The sequence below is a fragment of the Capsicum annuum genome, chromosome 3, assembly GCF_002878395.1.
Source record: "Capsicum annuum cultivar UCD-10X-F1 chromosome 3, UCD10Xv1.1, whole genome shotgun sequence".
NCBI lineage: Eukaryota > Viridiplantae > Streptophyta > Magnoliopsida > Solanales > Solanaceae > Capsicum > Capsicum annuum.
In genome coordinates this window covers 250,113,819-250,120,660 of record NC_061113.1, presented here as the reverse complement: position 1 = coordinate 250,120,660, position 6,842 = coordinate 250,113,819, and positions in this window count along the sequence as shown.

The following is a 6,842-nucleotide window of genomic DNA, read 5'->3' as shown; positions in this document are numbered from 1 at the left end:
ATCCTTTTCTTTTTGTTTTTGCAATTTTCATGCAGAGAGTGACATCTTCTATTAAGACTCATCTTGATACTTCTTTAGAGGTGATTATGAGTCGTATTATGGTAATTTTCGCATTAGATTTATTACTCAATAGAAATAACATCATTATATCAATAATTGTGTTGATTGTGTTGTTGACATTATTAATTTTTTTATATAGTCTTTAGAATCCAAGTGTGATTCTATTGTGGAGCATATTTAGGGATTACATAAACTATGTGACGGGCGAGGAGTCGACATTGCAAATTTCAAGGGGGTGAATGAAATTCAGGAACAAAATGTTCGCATGAGGTATGGAGCTTTGTTGTGAGATTATGGAAAGAGAAAACTAGAAGCTGGTATAAAAGACAACACTACAGAAAAAGTTGGTAGATTATTTGAAAAAGAAAAGAGGAAGAGGACGCACCATGAGTAGTAGTTTAGTTTTGTAGTTATTGAAACTCAATTCAAATGAAGAATTTTTAGCTATTTTTAACTTTGTAGTTATACCTTATGTTTTATTATCGAAGAATATTTTTTGCCTTCCCTTGTGGCAAGTCTCGCCCCTGAGGCAAGAGTTATTGAGTATCTTCTAAATTAGTAAACAATGTGGCAGGGCTAATTCATGCCCATGAGGTATAACTTGTTCCTATGGGGCCTGTCTTATCATTAATTATGTGCGACTGCTATATGAGTATTTTGTTCATTGTGAACTTTTCAATCACATTTGTCCTCGATTAAATGGCATAAAATAAGAAACAGTTTAGACCTTGTAATCCAAGGGTCATCTCCTCATCCTCAGTAGTTGGTTCTCCACTTTTATTTATTTGTTTAGATGCTTGATTTTGTTGATTGGTATCATCTTATTTTCTACTCGCAATTGAATACTTCCCCGTGCTTTTTTTTTTGTAGTTTTTTATGGCTAAGTCTAGCCTCTAGGGCAAGTGTTGTAGATTATTTGTAGAATCATTGCAGAATAAGCTAGTGTCAACTCTTGCCCATGAGGCATAACTTGTTCCTTTGGGGTCTAAAAATCTTGCCTCTTGGGCAAGACTTATAAATTATCCACCAAATTATCACGCACTAATCTAGTATCAACGCTTGGCCATGGGACATAACTTGTTCGTTTGTTGTATTAATTTTTGCCTCTAGGGCACAAGCTGCAGATCATCTACCAAGTTATTACATGCTAAGTTAGTGTCAACTCTTGCCCATAGGGCATAACTTGTTTCTTTGGGGCTTAAGTCTTGCCTCTAGGTCAAGTGTTGTAGATCATCTACTGAATCATTCCAGAATAAGGTAGTGTCAACTTTTACCCAAGAGGCACAACTTGTTCTGCATCTTGCCTTCAAGGCAAATTTTAAAGTGTATCCCGTGGAATTATTCACATCACATCTCTTGAGGGTGTAGTCCTTCCCCGAATCCTATTAATATGATATATTTTTACACATCAATATATACAAAAATTTAACATGCTAAATAATTTTTATAAACAATCAATAAGAAGGTATTGAGTTAAATACTTCACCACGAGTTAAAAATTCATATAAATAAAAAGACATTCGTGATTGAAAGTCAAAAGTACTTATTACTAACTAAAATAGGGATAAAAAAAATCCTATTATAACTACTATTTTGTTCCAACTTCTCGGATAAAAAGTAAAACTAATCATGTTTTCTTATTTTTCTTTCTGTATCTTTTTGCATATGGATGAAGGATAGGAGTATAGTGACAATTTGATCTGTTATGCCCGATCCTTTTGTATCTCGAACATCTATAATTGTTTCTTGAAGATTATGTTCTGCAAGGATATCTGGATGTTTGTCTTCTCCCAAGCAGAACATCCTTATCTGGGGGATTTATGATCAGATCCTTCATGCTATCGGTGATAATCCATGATGTTGTGCTTCCAACTGGTAGAATTTCTCCCTGGTATGTTTGTAGCCAAGACTGTCTTGAGAACCAATGGGAATAATAGCTAGACTTGTTCATATGTCTACTCTCTATCGCTGCAATTGCATGGGTGGATGGTATTTCATCTATTTGAAATACCAAGCATTGACAAGTCCTGCTCTTCAGGTCTATAATATATTCAACTCCTTCTTCTCTTACAACAAATCTTGTTGCATCAATGGGGTCTACCTGTAAATAAAATGATAAATAAATGATGACTTCTAGTGAAACATCTAGTATACGAGCAGAATCGAGCATACAGAGCAATCAACCATACATAGGGGGCGAATCTTGAGGCAACCAAAAAATAGCTACAATCAAACATATAACATCAAATCACAATCTAATATTGAAATAATGGAAAATCAAATAATAAGTGACCAATAATAAGGAGTAACAATTAAGGTTCTATTTCAAAATGAAAGAGAAGGTCCAATATAGGTGATAGTTAGAGTTTTGATGCTTGGCTTGGTCAGGAAAAGTGCAGGAGAAGGATCTGTCATCCAAAAAATGAGCTTTCAAAGTCAAATTCCCTGTATTATATGGAAAAGACAGAACCTTGCTTAGGAATAGTAGTTGATTCAATAGTGATGCTTTCAATATATGAGCAGGAGAATCAACTACAAATAAACTGTGATAAAACAGATATTGCATCTAATCTAGGAGTAGAATCAACTATGATAATGAAACATCTAGTATATGAGTAGAATCAGCCATACAGAGAAATTAAACATACATAGCGGACGAATCTTGAGGCAACCAAAAAATAGCTATAATTAAGCATACAACATCAAATCACAAACTATCACGCAGCTATGAGCAGAAGCAACAAAACGCATATTTCGCGCGCGAATCTCAAGGAAATAAAAAAACTAGCAATAAATCACAAATAACAGTAAACCAGCTATGTATAATCTGCAATAAAAAAATAATAACAGTATATTTCCCTATTATCAAAATACAATTTTAGTTACTTACTTTCAATTTCAATACTTACTTTCAATTTCAATGTGACTTGAATCTTGTCAGTCACCTCCACTTTCGCCCAACGTGTGATGTCATGAAAGTTGCCTTGCAATTCCATTTTTCTTTCATAAAATCAACTTTGTAACTTGTTCTGAATGTAATCGATCAGTCCCAGTATTGGCAGTTGCCTGGCTTTTCTTAGTACCGCATTCATGGACTCGACGTTGTTAGTCGTAAGCATATTGTATCTTTTGTTGGTATGAAATGAACGAGCCCATCTTTCTGGTTCTTCTTCTTTCAAGTACTCCACAACAACTTTGTTGACTTTTTCTATCTCATCTATGAAAGTATAAAATTTAGTTCATTTGTATATTGTTGCTGCGTTGTAGAAGAGTGATAGAACCACATCTGAGAAGTATTTTTTTCTTAAATTCTTCTCCATGTGATAGATGCATATCCCATGCTGACACTCTGGATAGATATTTGCAATTGCATTTGAAATGACTAGGTGACGATCTGATAGAATAGACAATTGCTCACGTACCCCAATTGCATGTCTTAACTAATTGAAGAACCAGTTATAAGACTCATTATTTTCTAAGTCTACAATTCCAAAAGCCAAAGGAAATATGTTGTTGTTTCCGCCCTTTGAAACTGTATCATGAGGACACCACGATATTTTGCCTTCAAAAATATTGCATCTACCATTATTACCGGTCTATAGTTGGCCCATCCAATGATAGAAACGCCATAAGCAATAAATGCATATTGAAACCTGTGTTGAGCAAAAAAATATTAGTAACAATTTGCATTTAATGTTTATAATCAGAGTACAACAATTTTCTAAACTAAATCTTGCTCATGAGACAAGAGTTACATCTATGTTAATAATCTAATCAGTGCAATTAAAGAATAAACTTTTACCTCTTGGGCAAAAGTTTTCAACTTCAACAGGATAACATTTGTACAACAATTTTCTAAACCAAGTCTTGCCCATGAGGCAAGAGTTCCATCTATGTTAATAATCTAATCAGTGCAAATAAAGGATAAACTGTTGCCTCTTGGGCAAAAGTTTTTAATTTCTACAATTTTCTAAATCAAGTCTTGCCCATGAGTCAAGAGTTCCATCTATGTTAATAATCTAATCAGTGCAAATAAAGGATAAATTGTTGCCTCTTGGGCAAAAGTTGTCAATTTCAACAGTATAGCATTTGTACCTGTTCTCATCGTCTCTCTTTATGTTTGTCTACGTGCCTGGATTGTTTTATTTCATCATGTGAAGATACGATGGCAACCTATTGTAATTTTCTTCCGCGGTTTCTCTTATCACCGTATAGGCATGCTGTATCGCTCGTCTTCCTTTGTTGTAGGATATGATGATTTTGCATTTCCTTCTCATTTCATCTACCACGAAGTTGAGTGTGATTACATTACTAGAGTCACGCACAAGCTCTAGTATGTAGTCACAAATGACCTTTGATGTTGCATTCCTATGGTCGGACGTTATGAAATCAACCGAGCAACTGTGAGCCTTTTCATATGTAGTAACCTGAAAGAGCAAGGAATTGGGAATCTTCGAGGCATGAAACCGTCACACACAGTTGTCGTCCAAACATCGCAGTGAATATCTTGTTGTGCTTGATTTAATAACCTTAAATTGGATATTATGTGTAATTGCAATGTTTAACATGCACGTTATCATATTTTGTTCGTCAATAAAGATCAACTTGACTTTTACCTCATTCAAAGAGGCATTGTGTTTCAAAAGAGTAGTCCCAACATCAAGTATCCTCTTCTTTTTTTGGCGTACCCTCTTAATCTTGGATGGCTCAGCTATTTCAGCCTCCAATATTTGTTTAATAACCTGTAACTCGTTATTTCTATCAATACTTTCAATACTCATGTCGTTTTCATCCATTCCAAGCACAACCCTTATGAAAAATGAAACAAAAAAGATTAGTAACAATTTAATTTAGAATACATATCTTTATCAAGTAAAATCATTAAAGAGTAAGGCATAGTCAACTATTGTCCATGAGGCATTTCTGTCAAAGTCTTGCCTCTAGGGTAAGAGTTATAGGTCATCTATCAAATCATTACAGACTATGACAGTGTCAACTTTTGTCCATGGGGCATAACTGTCTCAGTCTTGCCTCTGGGGGCAAGAGTTATAGGCCATCTGCCAAATCATTACAAACTAAGACAGTGTCAACTATTGCCCATGGGGCATAACTTGAAATGTATGGCAAAATCTGAAGATGCTAAAATCGCACTTGAAACTACTGAATAACACACACTATAGGGGTGATTCTGAGAGGGTTTTTTACTTCAGAGATATGTTGCAAGTGATACAACATAGTTTATCAACTAATACTCTAATAGTATGGCCTTGAAAGAGAATGATGTATTAACTATTACTGAGAAGTGGAGCAATATTGAGGAGAGCATGTTACAATAAAAATTCAGGGCTTTGGGTATAAGCAGGGTAATTCAAACCTCGTGTATTTTAGTACAGTTAGACTCAAACATAAGGCATCTAAACGCTATGATAAATGCTTAATTGTGATAACTTCTCATCGAAAAGCTTCAGATGTTAGAGAGCAAACTTTGAATACTTCACTATATATTCTTAAGCAAACACAATAGGTCAAATTGGTTTCACTACATCAATTTGCATGTATACAGATTTTCTAATCATATTAATTAACGTTGCAGATCAAATACACATAATCATGGCATCGTAAGAGGTCATTATGGACACGTCAATCAGATGGTACATAACTTTAACACTGATACATCAGATTGTGTTGATCATGTTTATGAGGAGCAGAGCCACCATGTTCAACATTCTAGACAATCAAATCTCCATTTATATGGAAATGATTTGTACGATGATACTTACAAGAACCACGCAATACATGATGAAGAAGATGACACGCCAGCTCCTAAGCAAGTTGGATTACTAAGCTTGTTCAAATACTCAATCAAGTTGGATATTGTACTACTGTTGTTGAGTTGTATTGGGGCTCTGATAAATGGAGGATCGTTTCCTTGGTATTCTTATCTTTTTGGTAATTTCGTAAATAAAATTGCTCTGGACAAAGACAAAGACTAGATAATAAAGGATGAGGGGGCGGTAATATATACTTAGACTTTTATTGTGTGCTTCTAAAACTCTCAGTTAATAACCCCTTACCCTTTCATACCGCGAGCAGTAAAAAGAGATGAATTCATGAACTACTATCCTAAAGTTGACGTAACTGCTAACCGTTGATACAATCTTCAGGTGTGTGTGCTTATGACCGGACTATCCGTGATAGTCATGATCAGAGCATACTTAGGTAATTTAGACATTTTTTATCCTCATCTTAGTCTGGATTTAACGTTTGAAAGAGAGCAACGATAGTTGACACTTTATCATCTTATAATGTCAGAGACAACTTGCTGGAGATTGGTCGGAGAAAGATCATCTCACAAAATAAGAACTAAGTATCTAAGAGCTGTTTTACGACAGGACATTGGATTTTTTGACACAAAACTAAATACTGGTGAAATTATGCATGGAATTTCGAGTGATATAGCCCAAATCCAAGAAGTAATGGGAGAAAAGGTACATTGGATTAAAACACAATTATATAACGAACAGTAAATCCACACAATTAAAATACAAACTGCCCACAATCTATTTAACGTAATTCCCTAATGGTAAATATATTACTACAACTAGGGGTGGCAATTTCAGCCCATATTTGTGAAAATAGTCCATTTAACCCATATTTAGTGAATTGGATCACTCATATTTCAAATTGGTAAATATGGACTTCAACTCATTTTAAAAGCTCATACAAATATGGACAAAATGAGTAAAATATGGGCCATTTAAACATAGAGATCACCCACCTAT